At 41.8% G+C, this 17,243-nt stretch overlaps 1 long non-coding RNA gene across 1 annotated transcript in view; it reads left to right on the forward strand.

Moving 5' to 3' along the window:
* Nucleotides 1–4,057: 4,057 nt before the first annotated feature.
* The window catches only part of LOC309335903, a 30,629-nt gene continuing 17,443 nt past the window's right edge, over nucleotides 4,058–17,243 (forward strand). Inside the window, exons 1-2 of the long non-coding RNA XR_014153793.1 lie at nucleotides 4,058–4,264; nucleotides 11,455–11,579. This is a non-coding gene — a long non-coding RNA (uncharacterized lncRNA). The remainder of the gene's footprint in view (nucleotides 4,265–11,454; nucleotides 11,580–17,243) is intronic.

The following is a 17,243-nucleotide window of genomic DNA, read 5'->3' on the forward strand; positions in this document are numbered from 1 at the left end:
TTCCTGTGCCTTTGTCTTGGAAAACACAATTAGCCAACAATAGCAAGTCAATAAAGATCCCCAGCATCATTGTGAAAGGTCAAATTCATATAGCTTGGTGATGTATTAGAAAACTGCAGCCATTAAAATATATATCATCTTTATGCGAAAGTTGATAACGAGGGGAGAGAATGAGACAGCCTTTCATCCATTCTCATGCTGATGAAAACTAATGAAAATGAGCAATATTACAAGCTGTCTAATCTCATTTACAGTTCATGTGCCTGACTCGGAAATAATCACCATTTTGGTAACATGGATGCATCTTAATCTCAGTCTCATGGAAAATGGGATGCAAGAGCTCAATGTTTACCCATAGGGAAGTTGATTTGGGAGATAACATGCTTGTTATTGAGGGAAAGAGGGGATCAGCACAGGTTTCAGATATTCACTCGGGTGGGGGGGGAGAGAGCCTTATGCCCAGGCAATCCTAAATGCATACTAAGAATTTGCATTTAATCTATTGGCAATAAGCAACCTTCCTCAGTGTAAACATGAGAGAAACATATTGTTGTATTTGTGTTCAGATAGTGTATGAGGGCTTGGTACAGGTAGCCTGGACTTATGTTTATACTGCTACTAAAAAGAAACTGGCAGTTCCACACTTTACAGAATTAGAGACATTCTTCAATGGCATGGAAAGAGCCAATAAGGATTTGGATGATAAAATGTGTATTAGATGAAGAAACTTTAAACAGAAAATTATACATGTTGTTTAGTCGTTTAGTCGTGTCCGACTCTTCGTGACCCCATGGACCAGAGCACGCCAGGCACTCCTGTCTTCCACTGCATCCCGCAGTTTGGTCAGACTCATGTTTGTAGCTTCGAGAACCATCTCATCCTCTGTCGTCCCCTTCTTCTTGTGCCCTCAATCTTTCCCAACATCAGGGTCTTTTCCAGGGAGTCTTCTCTTCTCATGAGGTGGCCAAAGTATTGGAGCCTCAGCTTCACGATCTGTCCTTCCAGTGAGCACTCAGGGCTGATTTCCTTAAGAATGGATACGTTTGATCTTCTTGCAGTCCATGGGACTCTCAAGAGTTTCCTCCAGCACCATAATTCAAAAGCATCCATTCTTCGGCGATCAGCCTTCTTTATGGTCCAGCTCTCGCTTCCATACATCACTACTGGGAAAACCTTGGCTTTTACAATACGGACCTTTGTTGGCAAGGTAATGTCTCTGCTTTTTAAGACGTTGTCTAGGTTTGCCATCGCCTTTCTCCCAAGGAGCAGGCATCTTTTAATTTCGTGGCTGCTGTCACCATCTGCAGTGACCATGGAGCCCAAGAAAGTAAAATCTCTCACTGCCTCCATTTCTTCCCCTTCTATTTGCCAGGAGGTGATGGGCCCAGTGGCCATGATCTTCGTTTTTTTTGATGTTGAGCTTCAGACCATATTTTGCGCTCTTCTCTTTCACCCTCATTAAAAGGTTCTTTAATTCCTCCTCACTTTCTGCCATCAAGGTTGTGTCATCTGCATATCTGAGGTTGTTGATATTTCTTCCAGCGATCTTAATTCCGGCTTGGGATTCATCCAGCCCAGCCTTTCGCATGATGAATTCTGCATATAAGTTAAATAAGCAGGGAGACAATATACAGCCTTGCCGTACTCCTTTCCCAATTTTGAACCAATCAGTTGTTCCATATCCAGTTCTAACTGTAGCTTCTTGTCCCACATAGAGATTTCTCAGGAGACAGATGAGGTGATCAGGAACTCCCATTTCTTTAAGAACTTGCCATAGTTTGCTGTGGTCGACACAGTCAAAGGCTTTAGCATAGTCAATGAAGCAGAAGTAGATGTCTTTCTGGAACTCTCTAGCTTTCGCCATAATCCAGCGCATGTTTGCAATTTGGTCTCTGGTTTCTCTGCCCCTTCGAAATCCAGCTTGCACTTCTGGGAGTTCTCGGTCCACATACTGCTTAAGCCTGCCTTGTAGAATTTTAAACATAACCTTGCTAGCGTGTGAAATGAGTGCAATTGTGTGGTAGCTGGAGCATTCTTTGGCACTGCCCTTCTTTGGGATTGGGATGTAGACTGATCTTCTCCAAACCTCTGGCCACTGCTGAGTTTTCCAAATTTGCTGGCATATTGAGTGTAGCACCTTAACAGCATCATATTTTAAAATTTTAAATAGTTCAGCTGGAATATCATCACTTCCGCTGGCCTTGTTATTAGCAGTGCTTTCTAAGGCCCATTTGACTTCACTCTCCAGGATGTCTGGCTCAAGGTCAGCAACCTGGGGTATACGAGACATCCATTTCTTTCTGGTATAGTTCCTCTGTGTATTCTTGCCACCTCTTCTTGATGTCTTCTGCTTCTGTTAGGTCCTTTCCACTTTTGTCTTTTAATATGGTAATCTTTGTATAAAATGTTCCTTTCATATCTCCAATTTTCTTGAACAGATCTCTGGTTTTTCCCATTCTGTTGTTTTCCTCTATTTCTTTGCATTGCTCGTTTAAGAAGGCCTTCTTGTCTCTCCTTGCTATTTTTTGGAAATCTGCATTCAATTTCCTGTATCTTTCACTATCTCCCTCGCATTTTGCTTGCCTTCTCTCCCCCACTATTTGTAAGGCGTCGTTGGACAGCCACTTTGCTTTCTTGCATTTCCTTTTCATTGGGATGGTTTTCGTTGCTGCCTCCTGTATAATGTTACGAGCCTCCATCCATAGTTCTTCAGGCACTCTGTCCACCAAATCTAAATCCTTAAACCTGTTCCTTACTTCCACTGTGTATTCATAAGGGATTTGACTTAGATTGTATCTTACCGGTCCAGTGGTTTTTCCTACTTTCTTCAGTTTAAGTTTGAATTTTGCTATAAGAAGCTGATGATCTGAGCCACAGTCCGCTCCAGGTCTTGTTTTTGCTGACTGTATAGAGCTTCTCCATCTTTGGCTGCAGAGAATATAATCAATCTGATTTCGATGCTGCCCATCTGGTGATGTCCATGTGTAGAGTCGTCTCTTGTGTTGTTGGAAAAGAGTGTTTGTGATGTCCAGCTTATTCTCTTGGCAGAACTCTATTAGCCTTTGCCCTGCTTCATTTTGCTCTCCAAGGCCAAACTTGCCAGTTGTTCCTTTTATCTCTTGATTCCCTACTTTAGCATTCCAATCCCCTATAATGAGAAGAACATCCTTCTTTGGTGTCATTTCTATAAGGTGTTGTAAGTCTTCATAGAATTGCTCGATTTCAGTTTCTTCAGCACCAGTGGTTGGTGCATAAACTTGGATTACTGTGATGTTAAAAGGTCTGCCTTGGATTCGTATCGAGATCATTCTATCATTTTTGAGATTGCATCCCAGTACAGCTTTCGCCACTCTTTTGTTGACTATGAGGGCCACTCCATTTCTTTTATGGGTTTCTTGCCCACAGTAGTAGATATGATGGTCATCCGAACTGAATTTGCCCATTCCTGTCCATTTTAGTTCACTGATGCCCAGGATGTCAATATTTATTCTTGCCATCTCATTTTTTATCACATCCAACTTACCAAGGTTCATGGTTCTTACATTCCAGGTTCCTATGCAATATTTTTCTTTACAGCATTGGACTTTCCTTTCGCTTCCAGGCATATCCGCAACTGAGAGTCCTTTCGGCTTTGGCCCAGCCGCTTCATCAGCTCTGAATCTACTTATACTTGTCCTGCATTCTTCCTCAGTAACATGTTGGACGCCTTCTGACCTGAGGGGCTCATCTTCCAGCGTCATAACTTTTATATGCCTGTTGTCTTTGTCCATGGAGTTTTCTTGGCAGGTATACTGGAGTGGCTTGCCGGTTCCTGCTCCAGGTGGATCACGTTTGGTCAAAACTCTCCACTATGACCTGTCCATCTTGGGTGGCCCTGCACGGCATAGCTCATAGCTTCTCTGAGTTATTCAAGCCCCTTCGCCATGACAAGGCAGTGATCCATGAAGGGGAAAATTATACATACAGCATGTTTATTTCACCTGCTTTTTTCCATTGTAAGGATCCCCCCCTTAACATTTCATCTATGTTAAGATTGTACCAATTAACGCCCCTACGTCTTCCAATACAGCCTATGTCTGTTTCCATTGATCACCTATCAATGGGAAATATATTAAATGTCTCACAACCAGGAGTTCAACTGATGGACGGCATCTGAAGAAGCAGCCCCAAATCCCATAAAGCTGAAGTGCAATCATCTGTATTCAGGACCTGTTAGTGTGAAATTGGGAGTATCATCCAGAAAATTTGATTCTATGGTGCTAAGGTTAGTCACAATCATTTATATATTGTTATTTCAACTGTATTCTTTGCTACTGATTTTAATATTTACTCGACTCATTTGAAAATTATTTGGTTTTACTGTTAAGGGCGGGGACCCTGTGTCAAAGCATTTTAAATAAATAAATCAAGGCTTAACTTGCAGGCCTAATTAAAATAGTAACTCATTACTATAACAGGCCTAATTGAAATCTAATTGGATTAGGGCTACTGCATATTCATGGATTATTCATGTAATAATAATTGATTAGACAATCAATGTGTCCCCATGGAAACATTGGGAGATTATAACCATCTCCTCCTTCGATCATATTGTGGGGTCAGGGGGAAGTTCACATCTTTCCCATGAGCCACACAACTTGTGAAAGACAAACACCTCACCAGGCTTGACATTTCGTTTACCCAAGTATGGTAGTTGGAGTTCTTTCGAAAGAGCACTGCATGCAATGAATTGGAAAACAGGGTTTTAGGGAGAAGTGAAGTGAATGAGATAAAAATAGGAGGCGAAAGAAGAATTCAAAAGGTTAAAATAAAAAGCAGGACATGATCGGAAGGCACATAAAACCTTCACAGAGCTGAAGCTACGCAGAGATTACATCTGGTCAATGTCTACATAGGAGACTGTCAGGTAACCCATTATGGAAGGCAGGATATAAAGTTACAAGAAAATGAAATAAAATAATAACATGGGATTTCATGTTATCCAAGTTTCCTCAGGGAAGCGAGCCTTTTTATTGTTGTTTAATACTAAAACACAACTCCCCCCCCCCAAAAAAAAAACAACAGACTGAGCATCTACTTTCTTTCTCATACATATTTATGCTACCACTAATAGAAGGTTGGCTTCATCTACAATATCAATGGTAGGCTTCTACTGACTTTGATGAGCTGGCATAATGGCACAGGCAGAGGCCAGAGGAGATCTGTGCAAAAAGGATTTGGAATGCACCCTGAAATGCACAATGCATACATACAACTGACACTAGGGACCTGCCACATTGTTCATACCCCCAGCAGGCTGGTGGGAGGAGTAGCCACCAGTGATTCCCTATGTAATTTGGACATCATTACATATGATTCATGTGCTCTGTGCAGATGCCCACAAAATATCTGAGGGGATAAACAGAGTTGCATCTACTCCTTTAGCATGTGAAGGTTTCTCACTGGTGTAATGTGAACATGGACCAGCTCTGCCCTTTAGCACACTTTACATGCTCCTTGTATACCTTTTGGGATTTTCTCATGGCAGATTACACAGAGACCTCTAGCTAGCTCAAATATACTAAGTTGTAGAAAACATAATGAAGATGGATTTGGGGAAACGTGTACATTTATATTGCTTCTTGGTGTTTTTAGTCAGGACTATTGGGAGTTATGATGAAATAATTATCCTGATCATCACTTCATCATCCTCTTTGAATGAAACTGTTTTTCCCCCTAGAACTGTAGTAGAATGACTGCACAGCACTGCAAATAACCAGCTTAATTTTAAGCATATCATTTATCTAAATCTTGCTGAAAGGTTATCTTTTTATAACAGCTTCTCAAGTGAGATCCTACAGTGTCCATAGGATTAGCTGCAGCGAAGAACTGCCTGAGTGCCACTGATAAATGTACCCAGGTGGCAATATGTAAACAAACCAACAAACCAATATATCTATTTGCTTTCTGTGTTTTCAAAATGAAAAAAGAAATTGCAGCCCGAGGACTGTTAGTAGAAACTGAAACCCCCACTCTACCCCACCCACAAAATCACCACAAAAAATTATCAAGAACTAGATGTGGAACTGAAATATGAAATAGAAATTTGGAGGAGCGAGGACTGTGCAGGAAAGTGCCATGAGGCATTTGGGTATTGCCTGTTTCCTCGCTTGTTTAAAGTTTGATGAGCTACAGGTGATATTTTATTTAAAAAACTATGCATGCAACTTTATAAACCTGGAGGATTACCATGATGTAATCATTGCACTGGCCCCATTTCAGCAAGACATTAGAAACTGCAACATCTGGGAGGATGGGGAAGAGGACTTCATATCTATCTAGCACGGTAATCTCGGGGTTATGGGTTTGAGTCCCACATCGGGCAAAAGATTCCTGCATTGCAGGGGGTTGGATTAGATGAGCCTTGTGGTGCCCCCCAACTCTACAATTCTATGATTCTAAGACCACACCTCCTCCAAACCTTGAATAAGGCAGTGAATCCTTGGACTAGTCTCCCAATCTTCCACAGCAGGTCTTGGGATATGGGGAAGGAGGGTTTCAGCGGGGAGGAGAGAAAGGTAAAATCCTATTGCATATGTGAAAGTCAGTTGCATTCATGCACATTCAGCAATTGGTACAACCTCTAGCCCTAAAGGCTTTACTTAAATACACTGTATGAAATCCCCATTTTTATTATTATTCACTTGATGGTGAATCATTGACTCTGTATACACCATTTTCAATTTAACCAATTAAGCAGTGGTGCTGGTGGGAGCTCTGGTCCCTGCCTGATAGGACAACTTTGTTGGTTACCATCCTCTATTACTGACATGTTACATTCTCCTGTCTTGAGAACCTGATATTGCCCTGTTTGAAAGTATTCCAGTAGATGGATAATTTAGATATCTGAGAAACATCTGTTCCAAATACATTATCCCTTGCTGAAGGGGAAAACTAATTTGTCTCTGTCTCCTGCATCCTTTACAGTCCAGAAACCCCGTGCCTGAAGCAAAATGTGTTCAAATACCATACACTGCATTATATTTTTAAAGGAAGTTAGTCAAAAGTGCAGCTCTTTAAGAGCCAACAAGAAGGCAGAGGATTCCTGTCCAACTATCTCTAATCTAATCAGTGTCCTGGTTTTCATTTTTCACTCATGCTCATAAACACCACTGATACAATCCTTCATTTTAATAATAATCTTATGCTATCCATAGATCTGTATGGATCTATGGGAAGAGGAATAGTATTAAGATTGCTACTTGTGTTTTTTCAAGTTATGGAATGAGTCCCAGAATGACTCGTGAAACTGGATCTATGAAAACAACTTTGTGGAATGATATAGATAGGTGCTTACATGATCTTCGGAGTTGCATCTTTCAAGGTTGAAGTCTTTGTGTCTGGAAAAGGAGCCCTCTTGTTTATGGTATAGGTAAGGGTAGGAAAATCCGTTGCACCATTGATGCAAGCATTTCTCTACATGCCCCACACTGACTATCACATATGATATTAAGTGTGGGGCAGATGAACCTGGTGTGGGAGAAATGGTCTCACAAGCCACAAGCCAAGAAATGGTCTCACAAACCAGAATAAAATTCTATGTTCAGAAGCTTATAAAATCTAGCCCAGTACGTTTCTGAGCACAATTCAAAGTGTTGGTGCTGACCTTTAAAGCCCTAAATGGCCTCGGTCCAGTATACCTGAAGGAGCATCTCCACCCCCATTGTTCAGCCCGGACACTGAGATCCAGCACCAAGGGTCTTTTGGTGGTTCCCTCATTGCGAGAAGTGAGGTTACAGGGAACCAGATAGAGGACCTTCTCGGTAGTGGTGCCCACCCTGTGGAACACCCTCCCTTCAGATGTGAAGGAAATAAGCAGCTATCTTATCTTTAAAAGATATCTGAAGGCAGCCCTGTTTAGGGAAGTCTTTAATATTTAATGCTGTATTGTTTTTAACACTCAATTGGAAGCCACCCAGAGTGGCTGGGGAAACTCAGCCAGATGGGCGGGGTATAAGTAATAAATTATTATTATTATTATTATAGCCATTGATGAAAAAGGTGATAGAAAGTCTGGGGGTGACAATCAACTAAGTTTGTAGGCCCACTGAAATGAATGAACATGGCTAATTTCAATAGGTCTTCTCTGAGTAAAACTTAGTTGAATCTCACCCCAAGAACACATGCTACTGAGCCAATGAAACCAAAAGGCAAACCCCCAGGTGTCCTATTGAAGTTGATGCAGGAGATCAGAACTTGTCTAAGGGCTCATCTACACTTACCTTCCACATTTCTAGCCATAGATCCAGGGGCGAAGGAAAGCTCTCCGGCACCTGGGGCGGGATGACGAGAGCCCACAGGGCCAGGGCAAACCGCCTGGTGGCACACTCGTGTGCGCTGCTGCATACAGCGGTGTCACGCATGTACTGTACAGGTGGCAGCGGGATCCTCCACTCACGGCGGCGTGGTCCTCTGCTCGTGGCTGCAGCAGGGCAAGGCAAACCGCCCGGCGGCGGATGTGCAGCACTGCTACATACTGTGCATGTGCGGCATTGCTACATATGGCGCATGTGCGGTGCCACTATGTATGGTGGTGGCGCACATGCACCGTACGGACAGCGGAAGGATCCTCCACTCGTGGCTGTGGTGGTGTGATGGCAGCGGCTTACGCTGCCGTGCCCGGGGGCGGTGGGGCGCCCCCCCCCACAGGGTGCCTTCTTGTCACTCCTCTGAGAGATAGCACGCTGGGTGGACCGCCCCTCCCCCTTCCTATGCCACTGCATAGATCTGGGCTTCCGAGGTCCAGGTCTGAGCGCACACTTTATTTATTTATTTAGCCCTGCTGTTTTCCCCATGAAAACCCACTCTTTGCCACTGAATAAGAGCAAATGGCAATCCAAGGAAAACCCAAATTGCTCCAAGTCAGCGGTAAAGATCGGGCTTCCCACAGATTGCCATTTGCTCTGAATCAGCAGTAAAGAGCAGGCTTTTGCAGAGAAAGTGGTGGGGTGGGGGGTGGGTAAGTAAGTGGTCAGACATGGACAGAGAAAGTGTGGACCTATGTCTAGAATGTGCAGGGCAAAAGATAAGTGTGGATAAGCCCGAAAATCAATGATGCATTTGCCCAATTGTGCTCATGCAAATTGTACTTTAGCACTAGTCACATTCCAAATATTGAACAGAAGAAGCCCAATCAGGTTTTGCTTTGAGATTTTCACCTCATGTCTTTGAATAACAATCTAAGCTCTTGCTAGACCGTAATGAGAGTCTAGCTACAGGGACTTTATCTTTGTTTTTAAGGAAGATGATAAATACAAACAACATTTGAGTTAAACCTTCCCCAGCTATTTAATAACTTTAAGCAAAGATGGATAGAGATTCCTTTATCACACAAGGGAAGGATGAACTGATTTAAATGAGTATTCTCCGTGGGATACTGTTACTATTTTAAGTTCTTCCAGCTGCGTTCCTCATATGGTGGATTTTAACAAGTGGAATTTATTTACAAATGAATTTGTGCAGAGCTAAATGGAACTGAAATGTTTTTCCTAAGAGAATGGTTTTCTTTTTACATTTCAAATATCCATCTTCTTAATATGAAGTAGAGTTCAGCTGAAATGAGAGTTGCAAGATGAAATTGCAAGCAAATCTTCCTATTTCATATCTGTTAGCAAAAGCTGTGATTTCTGTTCTCTCATTGTGTTTTGTTTCCCAGTATTCCCATTGTGAATGTGGTTGGATTTAGGGCTCTTTTTATGGGGTAGTGTGCAAATTAAAATGAAATTCATAAACAGCTCCAAATCAGTCTTTATCTATGGTTTCAACAGTACAACATACAATATGGTGAAATGTATCTGCTGAAAAACCTGCTAGACCAGAAGTTAATCTTCTCTACTTCTTGGTCATTAACCTCTTCGTGGCATCAACACATTAAGCTGAACAGGGATGAGTGAAACTGTCAAGTTCAATTTCTCTCTGTTTCTTGTTTTTCTAATCTTAAATTCAGCTCTCCACATTTCCACATCAGTCGGTGTGCATTTAAAGAAAATGAAAAAAGAAGGCTGCATGAAAATTCATCAGCATTTTAGTACAGATTTCACCCACTATATGAATTTTGTATGCAATTTTGCCTAATATACATATTTTTGCAACCAGTAATTTTGTGCACCAGTTTTGTAATCTACCCTGGTATATGCAATCTGGGACAGATTACTTGGCTGGAGAACTGCATTGTGAGATCTGGAGATGTGCAAATTCTGAAGGTCTGGTTTCTTTTGGTTTGTGTATTGTTTTGCAAAGTTCAGATTAGGTAGGTTTGCATTTAAATGTGGTCTGAATTGAATTTCTCCCTATCTCTAAAGCCATAGCACTCTGCTTATATGACTCGATAATAAAAATTAAGGGGCGAGGTGCTCAAACACTCATAGAACATACTGCCAGTACCTTGAACATAACTCATCCAAATCCCTAGGTTGTGCATGCTTGCTGAGTTCATGCTGTACATAATTAGTTGGGCATTATTCAAAGCTAAGTTCTGAAACAGGATTCAAGATAGAGCTCAATGGATGTTGATATAGATCAGGGGTTGGCAGCCTGGTGTCTCGAGATGTTGATAGGCTACAACTCCCATCATCCTGGACCACTGGCCATGCTAGCTGGGGCTGATGAGAGTTGGAGTCTAACAGTATATGCAGCGCACTATGTTTAATGTAAAGCATTAAAAGAACGACTTCTCGCTTTAAAATAAATAGCAATTGCTGGAGGAAATGGATGTATTACCATTTTACAGACTGCCAATTGAATTATGCTGTTCAGCTCATGTTATATAATGATACTTGACATTCTCAATTTCAAGAGGAAAAGGGGAGCCGAACAACAATTATCTAGAATATGGTGCTTTGGAGTTATGTTTGCAGATGCCGATCTGGTTTATAGCAAGCCTAGATTGATGTGTATGTAGCAAAATGAGGTACCTTTCTCTGTGTGTAAAAAAAATAAGCAGAATGTAAAATGCTGTGTTTGCTGTTTTGTTTCCTAGTGTTGTGGGAAATAATCTACACACACACACACACACACACACACACACACACACACACAAATGCTCTGCTTGCTACCGCACTGCCACCCTTTTATTGATGCCTCACCATATCTCTTTGCAATATCTTTATAACCGAACTCCCAGATTTAAGGACGCTGCATGAGGTTCAAATGCCTTCTAACAAAGTTATTTTGGCACACACACCAAGCTGCATCTTTTCAGTGCTTGCTTTGTAAAGTTCCAGGGTAGAGGCAGGGTCTTAAGAGGCCTGCGCTTCCTGATGTTAAGTCATTATTCCCCTCTGAAGCTGTTATAGTCACTGTCATGCAATAAATCTGCCCTGCAGTTTTATAATTTGTGCTGGAGCTGGCATCTGTGACACAGCATTGGAGGGATAATAGGAAAGATTTTTATCTTCTGCTTCCTGGTCCTTGCAGAATGTCAACGACACAGCACAAGAGAGCAATGCTGGAAAGTGTCACTGTTAGGTGAGAAACAACCAGGAAAGGGAGCGGGGGCGAGGAAGCATCTTCAAGAATCCAATTGCAGCAGACTCTTGAAAGTAAGTCAAGGACAGACACGTGAAATCTCTGCAAGTACAATACCCACAGTGCATCGTACCGCAGGCTGATCTATTCTTGCTTTCAAGGGCTGCCCTAAATGTTCACCTATAATTATTTTTTTTTCTGGAGTAAACATTCTACTTTAAAAGAGTATGAAGTGGAGTCGAGTAGGTGGGGAATCCCATTTCTCTTCACAGCCTTTGTTTCCCTGAGCTGCTGTTCTTCAGCACCACTTCCCCTCTTAGGTCTCTCCCACGTAGGAACATATGCTGCCTTACATTGGTACTTCTAGCTTAGTCTTGTCTACAACCCCTCTGGGGTTTGATTGGACCTGGACTTTCTGCCTGCAAAGTAGATGGTTACCTGTGGACTACAGCCTTTGCCTTCAAGTGATTTCACAGCCACATAGAGAGCAGTAGTCCTAGGTCAATGTTACCAAGGCCCTGATCAATGTGGCCAATCTATCCCTGCCCAGGAATGGCCAATACTGGTGTACCAGCCAAGGCCAGAAAAAAGCACTCCGGTCCACTGAGGATACCTGTGGTTCTAGTGCCAGTGATGGATCTAAGAGTACTCCCAAGGTATATTATACCTCCTTCTTCAGGGAGTATGCAATCCAGTCAAGAACAAAGGGGCAATCTGTGATGCCAATCTGCAATTTATTTTATTTTATTTTTTGCTGGGCGAGGTAATTCTTCCCCATCTGTAATGAATTTGCAAGTGCTTTGCCAAGAGAGGAAGATATGACAGTATCAAATTGCACATCCCGTACAATCATACATATTATTCTTGAAACTGAACCCAGTATCTTACCCAGTTGTTTATGATCCTGCCCTTTCCAGTTCCAAAACAGCATATTCTCTCTCTCTCTCTCTCTCTCTCTCTCTCTCTCTCTCTCTCTCTCTCCCCTCTCTCCAACCTGTTTTAGATTGGCAAAGTGCTTGCAAACTGAATAGAAAGCCAGGGGAGGAGGGGGTCACACTGCAGCAGAGTGACAGTTTGCCCACCTGATTAAAATGTTCATCAGCTTTGCTAACCCTTTTGGCTCAGCCTTATTGCTTTTCTTTTCTTTTTTTTTTTTTTTTTGAGGGGGGGGTTAGAAGCATTGACATGAGGAGGAAGTCATTGTGGCTGGTATTTAATAGGGACTGTCTGGTGATGGAAGGGAATCAGTCGAAGAGATAAGGGGCCAGTTTTCAGCAATCCACTTTCCACCAGTCATGGCCTTCACCCCTCCAATCTGCTCCAATGGTTTGGGTGACCCAGTTAGGGAGAGTGCAGGGCACTGCAGGGTAGCTCCCTGGAAATCTCTCCCTCCCCATTCTTCTGATGGATTCCAGTAGACAGTCATCACTGGATGTCACTATAGTTAGCCCTTATCTGCACTATACATTGGGAGCACTATGGCAGCACTTTAAACAGTCACAGCTTCCCTCTAGGAATCCTGGGAACTGTAGTTTGTTGAGGATAGAGAGAGTTGTGAGGAGATCCCCTTTTCCCTTCGCAGAGCTACAATTTCTACAGCTCCCTGGGAAGAGGCATTTGTTCCTCTGGATCCTACCCTTTAGGTGCGCTTGTGATGGTGTCTACTAGTTGTAGAAAAGATAAGCGAAAGTAAAACCCTTTGTATACTGAAAAGGAACATGACATTATCAAGCCCTTTAAGGTCCTATATCATGCTGCACCTTTTGCCTTCAATTTGTTTATGCATGCCTTTGGAGTGGTGGTTTTTTGGGGGGTGGGCGTGTTTTAAATATACTTTTGGCCTATATTTGACATCATCTGGACTATATGGGACTGGCAGAAATGACCGGCCAGAATCCGAGACCAGGGAAAAGAGTCGGCGGAAGAAGACTGGAAGAAGTTTAAAAACTATTTGCAGAAATATTGTAAAATTAATGAATGTTAGAATGATGTTGGACAGAAATTAAGTGGTTTCCAGCTGTAATGTTTAAGAGATATGAAAAATAAGGTTTAGAAATAAGTAAAAACTAATGGTGAGGATTTGCTGAACTAACAATTTCAATTGGAATACAAGAAAGGGAGGTATGAGGAGGTCTGGAAAATAAGTTAAAAGAAAATAAGTAAGGGAAACTCTATGTGTGGTTTTTTTTGGTTGTTTTTATTTTTGTATTTTTGTTGTTTTTTCTTTTTGGTTTTCCATTGTATTATTTTTGAAAACTTTAATAAATATGCTATATATATATATATATATATATTATATATATATATTTGACATCATCAAGCCCTAGAATAGTACAACAAATTCTCAATTGCTCTGTTTCCATAGCTCCATCCAAGGAAACTTCCTCAGTGTTTCTCATGCACTAAATAATATTAAGGTTTAAGGTAAAAGCTATCCAAGGAGTGAGGCTCTTCTCAGCCTTGCTGTCATTTCCACTCTAAAATGCTGCCACTTATTTACAGAGCACTTGATGAGAAAAAGACCGGAATGGAGGTTACACTAATAATGAAGACATTAAGTGTGTGTGTGGGGGGGGGGAACCATGGTTGTGTCATTCCCATTTTGGGAAACAGCTCTCCGTTTTTATGCTGATGTATGAAAGTGCTTGTTGCTTGGAATTCGTGGTTCTTTCATTTGAATGGGCCAATTAAATGAAGGTTTCGGTAACCTTTTCTTGATAGAAAAAGCCAGTTCCACTGTGAAAACTTTGAGCTTTTTAACAGCAAAGCAAAAGCTGAAACTACTGATTAACCATAGAGTTTCCTTTTTGAGGGGGGGGGGATGGGCAACTAACATTTCATCCAGGTGAGATAAAGCAATAAATTAAAGCAACAAAACGAAGCACTGAAAAGAGTTAAGAAGTAAAACGGAAGAGAGGATAAAAACAAGTGCTAAGGGTTGGTTATAGAGCAGAAACTTGCCTTAGAGTTGGCCTTAGAGCTCAAAACTCTGCTTCAAGCACTCGGCAGCCATCTTGTCCCCCCTCATCATCCAGGTGTCAGAGTCCTTTGTTTGTTTGTTTTATTATTATTATTATTATTATTATTATTATTATTATTAAAAAACACTTTCACTATGTTTATTAACAACATTCATCCAGTAATTCCACACATATTGACATTAACAACATTACACTTATATTTCTTAGCGATAAGAAAAATAACAAAGAAAACATCAATGAATGCATGCTCAGTAGATCAACCAATTGTTTCTTTTTTTTTCTTTTTCACATAAAAACCAGACCACTAATCTAAGTGGCCAATGGGGACAGCCTTCTTTCCTCCCAAATACATTTCCCTGGGCTACGTGCAGCTAGGGATAGGCAAATCCAACAGTCTCCGTTCTCTCATTTTTCTACTCTTCTGTTAAGTTATCCACATTTCCACATCAAGGTGTGATTCCTTTTTTTAAAAAAAGAAGTCCTTGTCAATATTCATCAGTATTTTAATGTGAATTTATCCTAATTGTATACATTTTTGCAAAGCAGTTTTTCCTAATTCTGGCCTTGCGCAGGTCACTGCTGAAATTTGAAAGACCAAAGTCCACCCTTGTAAGAACTGTTGGAAAAGGAAGGCAGAAGAACTTGGTGGATATTTTTCCATAGTTCAGCAAGGCCCAAAGTGTGAGGAGTTTGACTATAAGGCCTCTTTGCCTTTAATTGCTTGAGGGGAGTGCCACACCTCAGTGGCAGAGTATCTCTGACACATTGAAGGTGCTAGATTCAATCCCTTGCATCTCCAGGGAGGACTGGGAACGTCTCCTTTCTGAAACCCTGGAGAATTACTGCTAGTCAATGTAAAAGGTAAAAAAAGTAAAAGACCCCTGGATAGTTAAGTCCAGTCAAAGGTGAGTACGGGACCGCCTCTCCTGGTATGCCCCGCGGATGACCTTAGGGTCCACAAATAACAACACCTTGGAGGTCCCAAGTCCCAAGGTGGTTAGATTGGTCTCAACTAGATCCAGGGTCTTTTCAGTACTAGCTCTGACTTGGTGGAACGCTCTGTCACAAGAGACTAGGGCCCAGCGGGACTTGACATCTTTCCGCAGGGCCTGCAAGACAGAGCTGTTCCACCTGGCCTTTGGTTTGGACTCAGTCTGGCCCTTCTGTTTCCCTCCCCTTACGGTTTTGATCTATGGGCTACTATTAAAATGAGGCTGCATTTTAAATTATAGTTTAACCTGTATTTTAAATGGGTTTTTTATTTTTAATTGTATTTAAATCTAATTTAACCGCCCTGAGCCCAGCTCTGGCAGGGGAGGGTGGGGTATAAATAAAAAATATATTTATTTATATTATTATTATCTCGCTTCAGGACGAGGGAGCCGGCGTTTGTCCACAGACAGCTTTCCAGGTCATGTGGCCAGCATGACTAAACTGCTTCTGGCATGCCGTGACAGAAGCCAGAGCACACAGAAACACTGTTTACCTTCCCGCCACAGCGGTACCTATTTATCTACTTGCACTGGTGTGCTTTTGAACTGCTAGGTTGGCAGGAGCGGGGACAGAGCAACAAGAGCCCACCCCATTGCAGGGATTCAAACTGCCACCTTCCAATCAGAAAGCCCAAGAGGCTCAGTGGTTTATACCACAGCACCACCCGCATCCCCTTGACTAGTCAGTGTAAACAGTATTGAGTTAGATGCATTCCTAAATTAAATGCTTCAAAGAGGGCTGCTTTTATTCTGAAAGCATTACCAGTTCTTTCTTGTTTTTCTGTCATTTCCACGGAGACAGCATTACAATAGCTTTCCACTTCTTTGAAAAGAATTATTCTGCCCCCTACCCCCCAATATACTTTTAAAAATATGCTTGCTTCAGAAACACATTCTCCTTTTTTTGTTAATTAAATGTAAGGGAAATGAGTTTGTTTCTCCAGAGGCTTTTCAAGCCAGCTGTTTGCCACTCACACTTAACTTTCTTACTTTGTCGAGAGTTGCCACTCTTAATTGTTGAAGACAGAGTTAGAGAACATCTAGCATCTATCTTGAGCCCCTGATCTTCTGTTCTGCTGAGAAATTGCATGCATTGGGCCAGATGGAGAAGAGGGCCCTCGTGGTCCTTCTAAAAACTGGGCGAAAACACATGTACACACATACATACAGCCACCTCAAAGAGAAAATCTTCCTGATAATTAAGTGTTGTTAACAGCCAAGTTGTGAAAGATTTTCAGCGCCAAATATGTCAGTAGAAATTATTTGGAAATAAAAATGTCACGCCTGTACTTTTGACATGTTCAAGAGGACATACGGTCAAATATAGACCTGTTAAGTCATTTTAAGCAGGAGTTAGCTAATTAACTCTGGTTTTAAATTATTAGTTGTGTACAAATTATATTTCACTTTGTGCTGGGAGGTTGAATAAACTTACACGCAACAGCAGATGATGTCTGACAGCTTGAAAGTCTGGTCCCCTCAACTTCTGCTATGTATCAATAGGTCTAGTCAGCTAAAAGGCCTTGATGAGGCAGCAACTGTCACACAAACATTCCAGTTGTCATTGCAGATGGTTCTGGGAGGGACCCATGGCATCCTGGGAGGAATGGTGTATCATCACATTGGGTCCATCCCTGGGCCCTTTACAGCCACAATTTGGAAGGTCTCAGTGTGCCAGCACTGCAAGCAGCAAGAGTTTCTAACAACTTGGATTGGCTGCGGAGAAAATAAATACTAAGCTTTAAAGATCGACCTTGGACCCCTC

The sequence above is a fragment of the Podarcis erhardii genome (genome assembly GCF_964252035.2).
Source record: "Podarcis erhardii genome assembly, chromosome: 1".
In the NCBI taxonomy this organism is placed as follows: Eukaryota; Metazoa; Chordata; class Lepidosauria; order Squamata; family Lacertidae; genus Podarcis; species Podarcis erhardii.